This window comes from Grampus griseus (assembly GCF_964374135.1).
Source record: "Grampus griseus genome assembly, chromosome: 1".
Taxonomy (NCBI): Eukaryota; Metazoa; Chordata; class Mammalia; order Artiodactyla; family Delphinidae; genus Grampus; species Grampus griseus.
This window is the reverse complement of record NC_139017.1, coordinates 165010784-165022986: the sequence shown is the minus strand read 5'-3', so window position 1 is coordinate 165022986 and position 12203 is coordinate 165010784.

The window sequence follows — 12203 nt, the reverse complement described above, 5'->3', positions numbered from 1 at the left end:
GTGGGTGCACCTCATTGTTAAACATCTGTAATTACACTAACAACTACAACTGGAATAAACATCTTAGAGAACAAAGTAACTCTTGGTGAATATATTAGTTAACAAGGACTGGGTGCTAGCTGCTGTGGGAAGTCAGTATATTTTCCAGAGGTGGGAGTGTATGCTAGCTTCATCTAAATAAAGCACTGCAGGAAAATGAAATGTAGAAAGTGGAAGTCCTGATAGTATTGCCGTCCTTGTGCTCTTTACTGTTAGCCATTTGCCGTGTAGCTGTGTTTTTAAGCTTGTGGTACTATTTAGTTTAACAGTGTACACCTGCCCACCCTCCATTTGTTCCTGCTGTATTGTGTACTCAGTTGAGTTCACTTCCCATTTAAAAATTAAACCGCCTGGGCTTCTGGCCCAGAGGGAAAAAGGCCCTAGGGAGTTTGGAGACTAGCTGGATTTTACTCATAGTTCTAGCAGTGGTATTTTAGGTGAGTGATGAAACATGTTGGGAACTGGAACAGGTGAGGACGCTTCCTTAACCAGTTTAGAGCAGCAGTGGCAGGAAAGCTTACCCGCTCTCTGATTAGAAGCTTGGCTTCCAGACAAATGTCACACAGGGTCTGAAGCATTGATGTTTGGGTCGAGCTTGCTTGGATCACTTGGGTGTTGTTAGAACTCCTGTAGGCCCCACCTTAGACCCGAATTCCTTTAACAAGATCTGTAGGTGATATGTATGCATACTAAAGAGTAGAAGCGCTGACCGCATCCTAGGTCAAAACAGAGAGGGAAGGCATAACGGGGAGACTTCTTTCATAAGTTTAGTTTTATGAAGTTCCTGCTGTGTGGTTTTTCTCATTTCCTCAGCTACTGCCCATGAAAACTTAGGTAGATGTTAGGTGACTCTGGACCCACGCTACATGTGGTTGTCCAGAATAAGGTAGTGTCCCTGGCGGGCATCTGTCTATCCCAGTTTCGGGCTCGGGAACACTAGATGCTGCTTGGATGAATGAATGTTGTAGTCCTGCAACTACCCTTTGGGGTAGAGTTCTCAAACTGGGGCAGTGTTGCCCCTCCCCATCCTGGGGTATTTGGATATTTGTGGGGGTGGGCTTTTGGTTATCACAGTAACCAGGGCTGCTATGGGCTACTGGAGGTCAAGGGTATCAAATAGTCCGCCATTCGGGACGATCACAAATGTGTGATGTGCTATGGGGGTAGTTACAGGGTGGTTACTGATGACTTTAGCTACATGATGGGCTAGCTAGCCAGCTGTGCAAACGCTAGCAGGTCCCAGTCTGGTTGAGGAGCAGCAGGGAGACCACAGCCAGAGGGAGCGAGGGAATAGTCAGGTCAGGCCTGTGCGGAGCCAGATCGCAGAGCCTGCTATTGGAGGCTCCAGCTGTTTGGCGAGACAGACTTTAGGAAGGGGAACTAGGGCAGAAAGGGAGGGACCACGTGGGCTGTTGTTCCAGGGTGCTGGCACGTCATCCACATCGGATAGCCAAACGGACGGGAGAGATCAAAATCCAGCCAGGGAAGTGTAGTCACAGGAAATCATACATGTGCATATGTTACTGTCTTGAGCTGTTAGGTAGAAAACGTGCCAGATAACTTCAGTCAGAAATGATTGCATGAGAATCACAAGACTAAAGACAGTTTCTCCATTGGAAATGCTAATTCACAAACATGGCTCATGTTACCTTCCGGCCTTTTTTTTTAAAAAAAAACAAATTGAGAGGAAACTATCGCTATAATCTGTGCGCTTTTTTCTCCTCTTAACATAAGGTGTTCTCATGTCATTACAGTGGCTTCATAACATGCCATCCTTTAGCTCTATAGGCCAGACTACCTTAATCCATGCAGCCGGCACCAAGTGTCAGGAATGTCAGCTCCACAGAACTGCCCCGGTAGAAGCACTGTCGTCCTGTTTTCTTGGCCCTCTGTCCAGTGAGTGTGTGTAAGGTTCTTGTATCTTAAAGCTGTTGGATGGTGTTATATAAGTCCTGCTCTGCTTCTGCCAGCGTCGTGACCATAGGCAAGTAACAGCACATTTCAGCCTCTCTTGCCCTCTATAGCAAAGCCTATTGGGTTTTGTGCTTTTGCCTTTTCCTCCAGCTTAACCACCCGCTAGTCCCAACCTGTTAAACTCCATGTGTACACAGAGGCGCTCTAGCCGACTGGTGAGTAAAGACTACAATGAGTAGGCTGCCAGAGGGGCCTGCGTCTGAAAGGCTTAAGGCCCAGGCTGCCTAGGTGAGTGGTGAGGTCAGGGCCCAGAAACCACCCACAAGTAGTGTAAACTGCCTGCCGCTGGGGACCTCGCTGGTGCCTGGGGGTACAGTACCACTTTAAGAGCAGCTTGTCATGGAAACCAAGGTTCTGGTTGTCAGAGGGGAATCCAGCCTGAGGTACCTGGAGGCACCAGGAAGACTGAACTTGACTGTTCAAGGTGCAGGTGCAGGAAAGCTTAGGAAACAAATGCAGATGGTTTGTGTTTTTACATATCTGAACAAAAATAATGTGTGATTGTACCAATTAAGGACCTTGTATAACATGATTTAGGATTATATTTATCACTATTGGTTGAACTTGTTATGTAATAAATACATCAACAGTTACCTGGAATCTGAAAGTAGCTTAAAAGGCAAAGGCATTCGACGACCTAAGCAGAAGTGATGTTCTAGACTCTCCCGGTTACCCTGCTAAACACATTGCTTTGATAACATGACTTCTAACCCTTTTAATATTGTGGTGACTGCCTCTGGAAATGTTTTCCTGTAGTGTATTTCTGTTTTTTGCTTTTAAAGATTGGTTCTGCTTCCTGTATTGTTTTCTATGTGTGCAATTTCTTATGGATCTATATGTAAAAAACAGGGTGTAATTCTATGAGGAAATGAAATATGGTTTATACATCTCTCTATTTTCAAAATTCCAAATTTCTTATTGTACTCCAAAATAACTGAAAACAATCAGTTAATTAAAAAGCACCTATTAAAAGAAAAAAAACTGCTTCTGCTTCTGCTTAATCAATACACGGTATATCACAGTGGGTAGGAGCCCAGAATTTGGAACGTAAGCATCTCGGATCCCTTGCAGGTCCCTGGCAGATAGTGCAGACTTGCTTTCTACGAAAGGTCCCACTCGCTGCCACTTCACCCCTTTTCCAACTCTCATTTTAGGAAATGGCTGTGCAACAGCTGTTACCCTGAGGGTGGTGGTCCAGGCAGTCACCTGGGGGAGCGGGGTGTGCCTTCCCAGATGTTGGTTGGGATTCTTTCCTGACATGCATATTATCTCATTTAGTTTTCATAACTGTGAGGTGTTCGGATGATGAGGACATAGAGACCGGCTGTCTTTTTGTACAGTTTTATATAGCTCTTGTTGTAATAAGGTTAAACCTTTTTATAGCTTCTGTTGTAATAAGGTTAAACCACACATCTGCCCCTTGAAATATACTTCCATTAAATTTTCCTTGAAATTAGGTTGACAGGCCCACAAAATGCTAGCCTACATTCTCCAAGTCCCCAAGAGGGCTGACAGTCATAGCAATGGAGTTGGTCTTTACTTTTCAAAGACTGGGTCTACAGGGACAAACACCCAAGTAACTACTGAGTTATAGGAAGAAAGTTCTTGAGAATGGGAGGTGTGTGCATTTTGTGACTCATGTTCTGTAACCTCAGGCACAAGGCTGCGTCTCACTGTGCGCTCCCAGTGTCTGACCTCCGAGACCAGCTTGTTGCTCAGATAGGGCACCGCCAGCAACACTGCCCCTCACTACCTGGGTGAGACTTCAGGCAAGTCAGCCAACGTCTCTGGGCCTAAGGTCTTGTGTAAAATAGGTCAACACCTACCTTTCAGGGTTATTTTCAAGAATTAAAGGTAGTATATGTAAATCACATAGTAGGAGCTGTTATCAGTATGTAAATATTACATATTTATTGAATATATATTCTTTGGTCTGTGGTAGGCTTAAACGTAAGAGGTTTTATTCTGAGACTTGAGTGCTTCTCTTTCCTGGGAAAGGAAAGATGAGGATGAGGGTTATTCACTGTAAAGGCGCTGAGTAAGCTCAGATTCAGGGGGTTTTCAAAAAGCTGGACATTGAGAATGACAGTAACTTGGAGAGGAACCAGGCACAGCTTCCTGTTCTCTCAGTTCAGCATTTCTCTCCTTATTCATTCAGCAAATACTTGAGTGCTTACCTCCCTGAAGCATGGCATTGAACCAGACAGATACAGTCCTTGCTGCTAAAGTGGACAAAAAGTACACAATCCTCCTTCCCCCACTTCTCAAGTAGAAAAAAATCCAGTGTCCTTTTTAATGTTATAAAGAACAAAATAGGGCTCCTCCCCAATATTACAGTACAGTGATATTAACTATGATTTTCCAGATCATCCCTTAGCACCACCCAAAAAATGGAGGGCTGGGATTTGCTCCTTCCCAGGGCATTCCAACCCCCTTCTTCCCCCTCCCCCAGTGTTGAAAAGCACTGCATGAGTTGGGTCCTGGGGGCGGGTTTGAGTTCACCGAGCTCAGTTAAGTGTGGTCTAGGGCCACCTGCATCAGTCAGCTGTTCAAAATGCAGATTCCTGAACTCCACTCAGAGACTTGAACTTTGTGGGGCTTAGCAGTTTGCAGCACTGAAAGTTGAGATTCGTTGTTCTCTCAACAACAATAGCTTTCAGAGTTTTTTGACAACAGCACCCTGCCACACACACACAAATTTTATATCACCACTTTATTAAATACATATATACTCACCTCTGAAAAATATTTCATGAAACAATACCCTTACTACAGGCAATGCAATCTCATTTTATAGTCTGTTCTGTTAATTTTTTTTTTTCCTGATGCTGGTTCTAACCCATTAAATCTGCAGTTTGAAAAATCCTGCTTTCCAGGGTAGTCAGTTGTGTTTCAATCACAAAGTCAGAACTTCTGAGCTAGAAGAGCCCTCAGAGGTGATCTGGTCCAGCAGTCCCTAAGTCCTAATCCTTGCCCAGCACTGGACTGGTTGCAGGAGAATCACCTGAGACATACGTTTAAAATACAGATTCCAGCCCCAACCCCAAAGAGCTTCGAGGAGAAGTAGGAATCCTTTTTGTAACAACCTTCCTAGATGATTTGTGTGCACAGCCAGGTTTGAAAGTTCTAGGATGCAACCCTTACGCTGTGAAGGCCCTCTAGAATGGCAGAGGATTTGAATTTGCCTGTCTGTATATAGCGGGCAGAGTTTCTCAATTTGTAATCCACCTCTAGTTTATTTCTGAAGTACTGTTATTTACCAGATATTTTCTTTAAAAGTCATAAAAGGACCTGTCACTGAATTTACAGGTTTGACATGTTTATTATATTACTTGATATATTTTTAGTTGGCCGTGCCATGTAGCTTGCAGGATCTTAGTTCCCCGACCAGGGATTGAACCCAGGGCCACGGCAGTGAAAGCGCTGAGTCCTAACCACTGGACCACCAGGGAATTCCCCTACTTCTAGTACATTGTTCTCCAGTAAATATACTAAATAGATATGTAACTATCTAAAAAATGTGTCCTACTTAAGTCATTTATTCTGTAAAGTTTTTGAGTGCCCACTATATGCCTGGCACTGTTTAAAGTTCTTAGGCTATATCAGCAAACACAAACAAATATTTCTGGGAATTCCCTGGCGGTCCAGTGGTTAGGACCCCGTGTTTCCACTGCAGGGGGCATGGGTTCGATCCCTGGTCGGGGAACTAAGATCCCTCATGCCGCATGGCGTGGCCAAAAGAACAAAAGATTTCTGCCTTCGTAGAGCTTAAATTCTAGTGGAAGGAGATGCATAATAAACAAGACACAAGTAAATTATAAAGTATGTCATAAAATGATGTGCGCTGTGGAGAAAAGAAAAGGTAGGGTGGGGAAAGGGGGATGGGGAAGGTGGTCAGGGTAGGCCTCATTGAAAAAGTGAGGTTTGAGAGGACTTGAAGGAGGTAAGAGTTGGCCAAATGGATCTGTGAGGTAGAGCTTTCCAGAGAGGGAGCAGCTAGAGCAAAGGCCCTCCACCAGAGGGGTATGTAGCACAGAGACCAGTAGAGCCAGGCAGAGTAGGAGGGGATGAGGTCAGAGAGGTAAGTGGGTGAGGAAGCTGCTTGTGTAGGGCTTCATAAGCCGTTATAAAGACTCTGGCCTTCACTGTGAGTAAAACGGATCACGCTGAAGAGTTAGAGCAGACGTATCACGTGATCTGACTTCCATTTTAAAGCTACCTCTGCTGTTGGAGACTGGAATATGGGGGAATGGGTAGAAGCAGGAAGGCCTGTTAGAAAGTATTGCAATAATCCAATCATGTTGGGTCTGACATGGTGGCAGTATTGGAGGTGGTGAGAAATGGTCAGATAATAGGTTTAGAAGGTAAACCAGCAGGATTTCTTCGAATGAATGGATGAGCGATGTGAGAGAAAGAGAAATCAAGAATGATTAAAATTTCTGGCCTAAGCAACAGAAAATACAGAGTTGCCATTAATTTCGATAGGGAAGGCTGTGTTTGGAGCAGATTCGACAGGAAACTAGGAATTCCGTTCTGAACATGATTACCACGTCTATTAATCATCCAAGGGGATATGTGGAATAAGCAGCCCAGAGTCTGGAGTTTGGGCTGCACATGTGTTTGGGGGTCTTCAGCATCAGGATATCCATATTTAAAGTCTTGAGACTGGATGAAATCATAAAGGAGTGGGTGTGGTGCAAAGACGACCCAGGACTGAACCTTGGGGTACTTCAGCATTAAGAGGTCTGGGAAAAGAAGAGCAATTGACAAAGGAGACTCAGAAGGAGGGACTAACTAAAGTAGAAGGAAAAACAGAAGAGTTTGGTGTCCTGGAAGCCAAGTGAGAACACGTGCGGGAGGAGGGTGTGATGAGCTCAGGGAAGTGCTGCCGGTGGGTCAAGTAAAGCGAGCACTGAGAATTGACCATTAGATTTCTCAACGTGGAGGCACTAGGGACCTTGACTGGAGAGGTGCTGGCAGGGTGGTAGAGGTGACAGCCTGAGCAGAGTGAGTGGAGACAGCTGGTATAGACAGCTCTTAGGAGGAGTTTTGCTGTCAAGGGGAGCAAAGATGGGTGAAATAGCTTTTTCTGGTGATTGGAAAAGTCCAGTAGGAAAATAAAAAATTGATGTGGGAGAGGGGAGATGTGCTGTAGCAATACCTTTGAATAAGTGAGAGGGGTTACTTTTATCACATAAGTGAAGGGGTTCAGTTTGGGTAGAACTGTGGCTGGTAAGTCAAGAGGCTGAGTATGTGGGCGTAGATGTTGGTAGGTGGTGGATGTGGGATGGAGATCCGTGGACATTCACTTCTGATTGAGCTTCCATTTTCTCAGTGAAGCAGGAGAGTAAGGATGGGGGGAGAGGTGTTAGACCTTAGAGAAGGAGTGAAAGAATCATCTGGGAGAGTCCCACACCAAATATGGAGAAACACTCCTGAAGGGCAGGACCCTCTCAGTGGAGCATCGATGGGTGAAGAAACAGGTTGAGAGCTAATGGGCCATGTTCAGGATCACACAGCTGGTTAAAGGCAGAGCCAAGCCCAGCCCAGCTGGCCTGGTTTCCTGGCCTGGTACTTGGTAGATCCACAAGGAACTGATCTTTTCCATGATAGAATCTTTGCTCTTCCTGGCAGCGTCTCAACCTGCGGGTCTGTCCTGATACAGAGTTGCTGTCAGGCGAGCGGCTTCCTCTCACCTCTGCTCTTGCTTTCTGGCTTCTGTCTGGGCTGTCTTCCAGCCCTGCTCTGTATCTTTGTCTTACAGATCAGTGATGACCAAACCTAAGAGTGCATTAGGATCTCCTGTAAGACTTGTAAAAACCAGCCTGCTGGGACCCCACCCTCAGAGTTTCTGATTCAGTAGATCTGGGGTGGTGTCTGAGAATCTGCATTTCTTACAGGTTCCCAGTTGATACTGAGGCTAGATGGTTGATTCAGGAACCATTCTTTGAGAACTACTGAACTAGGCTGTATACTTCTCTGTAACTCATTCATTCAGCAAATTCATATTGTGGGCCTGCAGTGTATTGGGATCTGGGGGATACAGCAATGAAAGTTAGTCTGTGTCCCCGAGGAACTCCCAGTTTAGTGGGGGAGACAAGTGAATAAATCAATGATATGCTTCCACAGCTTTTCTTCCCTCAGCTTTATTGAGGTATAATTGACAAATAAGATTATATATATTTAAAGTATACAATGTGATGATTTGGTATATGTATACATGTGAAATTATTACTACAATCAAGTTAACTAACACACCTATCACCTCACATAGTTATCTGTGTGTGTGTGTATGTGTGTGTGTGAGAACACTTGAGTATACTTCTCTAACTTTATTCGTTCCAGTACTGCTTTTATTATTATTTTTTTGCCATATCCAGGTACCACCTGTATTATTGCCTAATGTTTATTTTAAAGGGACTGAATTGTTAAATTTATATCTCTTTATATCCTACTATAAATGGAACATCAGTATCAGTAGCTGGTTAGATTCTGTTGCCTGCTAAAGGCTCTGGGCCTGAGGCTTGCTCTATTCAAGAATAAGTAGCAGGGCTTCCCTGGTGGCGCAGTGGTTGAGAGTCCGCCTGCCGATGCAGGGGACACGGGTTTGCGCCCCGTCCAGGAAGATCCCACAGGCCACGGACCGTCTGGGCCCGTGAGCCATGGCTGCTGAGCCTGCGCGTCTGGAGCCTGTGCTCCGCAACGGGAGAGGCCACAACAGTGAGAGGCCCGCGTACCGCAAAAAAAAAAAAAAAAAGAATAAGTAGCAGTAGTCAGAGAGGAGCTAAAGAGAACTATAGTAATTATCTGCTCCTGAGCACCGACCCTGGGCAGGTAATGAGTTAATGTTATTAACTCTCTTGATCCTTGGAATGACCCCATTTATACTCTTATCTGTGTAGTACAGATGAAGAAGTTGGGGCACAGAGAAGTCAATGGCTATTATGTAGCACAGCAGGGAGTGAACCCAGGCCGTCTGGCTCCAGGGGCCGTGCTCTTCCCCACCACCTGATCACCACCACCGCAGTGAAACTTCCTCCTTGTAGTCAGAGATTAAAAGAGAAATGGAAAGGGGATAACTTTCTCACTTTGCGATTCAATATTATTTAATACTGTGTCCATGTGCCCACCCCATACTTTAGGATATAGCAGGTTAGAAAACTGATGGATGGTGTGCCAGAGGTTTGCTCAGGCTGTTCTGTGATTACTGTGTGTGTGTGGGGGGGGGTGGCGGGGGGGGTGCAGGGGCGGCGGCAGTTGATGACAAAAAACTCACTTGATTTAAATGTCGGTGTCATGAGTGAACCAGGCAAAGAAAAGGGCTGAGGAAAGTCATTTCAGACAAGGCAATAGTGATCACTAAGGTATGGAAGCAGGAAGAAGAATGTTAAGTTGTGTCTGGAGCCGAGAGCAGTGTTGGGGGCAGGACAGGAAGGCTTTGGGAAGCCGCTGGCTGTAATGGGGAGGGCACGAGCTCTGGAGCCGCAGAGACCAGGGATGGAATCCCAGTCCTGGCTCTTAATAACCTTCCGATCTTGGTGAGTTTCTTAATTTCTCTGAATTCAGTTTCTTTGATAAGTAGGGATAGATATTCCTATGTGACTTGGTTATTATGAAGAGTGAAAATAATGTAAGTGAAGTTATTACGACACAAATGGTCAAATGATTATCAGTTTCCTTTGTGTTTAGAAAGCTCCTCCTAGCAGCAGGGTACCAGGGGCATCAAGACTGGCCAGAGGCAGAAGCACCAGGAACATTTTGCCATACTCCTGATGTAAGATGATGTGACCTGAAATGAGGCAGTTGGAGAGGGGATGGCAAGTAGAGATAGCTGAGTGGCGTCTGGTGTTTGTGAGTTTTAGTCAGAATTACAGCTGTTTGCAAGCAAACCTGGAAGTCTGTAGCAAATTTTAATTTGTAATTTTGCTGGGACATCCTAAGAGGTATCTATTATGAAAAAATCATTTGCTAGTGAGGGTAATGGAGGTGAAGAGAAAATGATGTGCTCTAAAGAAAATGGTTTCAGAGACACAAACCCATGGGGGATAAAGAGTGGAAGTCAGATTCGGCAGCCTTGAATCCATGATGTGAGGTAGGTGGCCCCTGTGTAGGCAGAATATTGTGTACTCCGCAGCAAAGAGGAAATGCCATTTGTTTCCATCATTTTCATCCACAGTAAAAATTAATCATCCAAGGAGAAGGAAAAGGTCAGGTAAAAGTTGACAAGATAATTTAATAGCTCTGTAAAGCACCATAGTCCTGGATTTATGTGATCAGTGGGTATCTAAGGGTCTTTTTTTCCCCCCAGTTATAACTTATGTCATATTTTGGGGGCAATTATATGGAAGTATAGATTTGGGGAAGTCTCCTATCCTTCCAGAATATCAAGTGTTCTCTGTAGAAGTGATAGGCTTTGGTCTATAATTTTCAAGGCTATACTTTTCTCATGTTTTCAAAGATGGCAACAACAAATGAAGTCAGTGAGTGCAAGTTCTGAAAAGCGATTACAGGCCACGGAGCTTAGTTTGAGATATGTTAATCCAGTATCCTGGTCCAGTCTTTCAAAATATATGCCACTGACCAGAGCATATCTGGAGGGCTGTGGTCAGTTTGGAGGTTTTGACATATCAAAGTAAGGTCCAAGGAGGGCCTCCAGGAGTTAAGTATAAAAGATGTCTAGACTGTTTGAGATCTCTTGCACAAATACATCTCCTTCATCCAAGCTAGAAGCATATAATTGTCCGGACTGGTGGGTTCAGCCTAGACTGACTCCCATTGAGCCGTAACAGCTATTAGAGATGACAAAAGGGCTTTAAATTCAGACCGGCCTTGTACTGTTGAACTTGAGCTTGTACGTTAACCTCTCTGAGCTTCCGTTTTCTTATTTGCAAAATAGAGATAATGCTATTACACAGGATTATTGAGAATTAAGTGAGATCATACTGGGGACTTCCCTGGTGGTGTAGTGGTTAAGAATCCGCCTTCCAATGCAGGGGATGCAGGTTCAATCCCTGGTCAGGCAACTAGATCCCACATGCATGCCGCAACTAAGAGTTCGCATACCACAACTAAGGAGCCCTCAAGCCGCAACTAAGGAGCACACATGCCGCAACTAAGAAGCCCGTTGGCCACAACTGAGGAGCTGGCGAGCTGCAACTAAGGAGCACATGTGTTGCAACTAAGGAGCCCACCTGCCGCAACTAAGACCTGGCACAACCAAAATAAATAATAAAAAAATAAAAATTAAACATTTTTCAAAAATAAAAAAAAAATAGATGAGATCATACCATGTAGTAGGTCCATGACAAGCACTGGCTTCCACATTCTTACAGGAGACTTCTAAAAAGCCTTTGTTTAGAAGAATAGAATAGAATAGGTAACATCTATCTAGTTTCTCATCTAATAAATATCAAAAGCTAGTGTATTTCAGGTACTGTTTAAGCTCTGGGTATACTTACTCTCATGGGGATTACATTTAGTAAACAAACATATATATAACATCAAGCATTGATTAAGTGGTATGAAAGTTAACTGGGTAGAAGATGATGGAGGATGTAAATAAAAAGAGTGGTTAGGGGAGACCTCTGGGCAGGCTACATTTGAACAGACCTGAAGTGAGGGAGGCAGCCTTGTTGTGAGTATCTAGGAAGGCGCTAATTCTAGACAGAGGGAACCTTGACATGAGAAAGGACCTGGCCACTTTGAGAAACTACAAGGAGGCCAGTGTGACTGGAACACAGCAAGGGAGTGGGAGAATGGAAAGAAAAGAGGCTGGAGAGGTGCGGAGCAGACCACTTAAGGCCTAAAAGGCCATGGTAATAAAGAGTTTGGGTTTATTATGTGATGGGAAGGTGTTGAGGGGGGTTGGAAAGGAAATTGAGGTGGTCTGATGTAGGTTCCTCCCCTCATGCCTGTGACATTTCATCAACCTTTTTTTTTTCAGAGATTCATAGCATTTTATTGCTGGAATGGCCCCTAGAAATTACATGCTCCAGGCTTCACGTATTTATATAGCTATAGGGGCTGGGGGTAACAGAGATGGTTGAAGCTGGCATGGTGGTGGACCCTTCCCCTTTCTCAGAGGAGGTGGGGATGGGGAATCTCAACTGTGCCAATTCATCAACCTTTTTAAAAAATCTTTTTATTTTGGAATGTTTTAAGCCTTAAAAAGTTGATGTCACATACACACA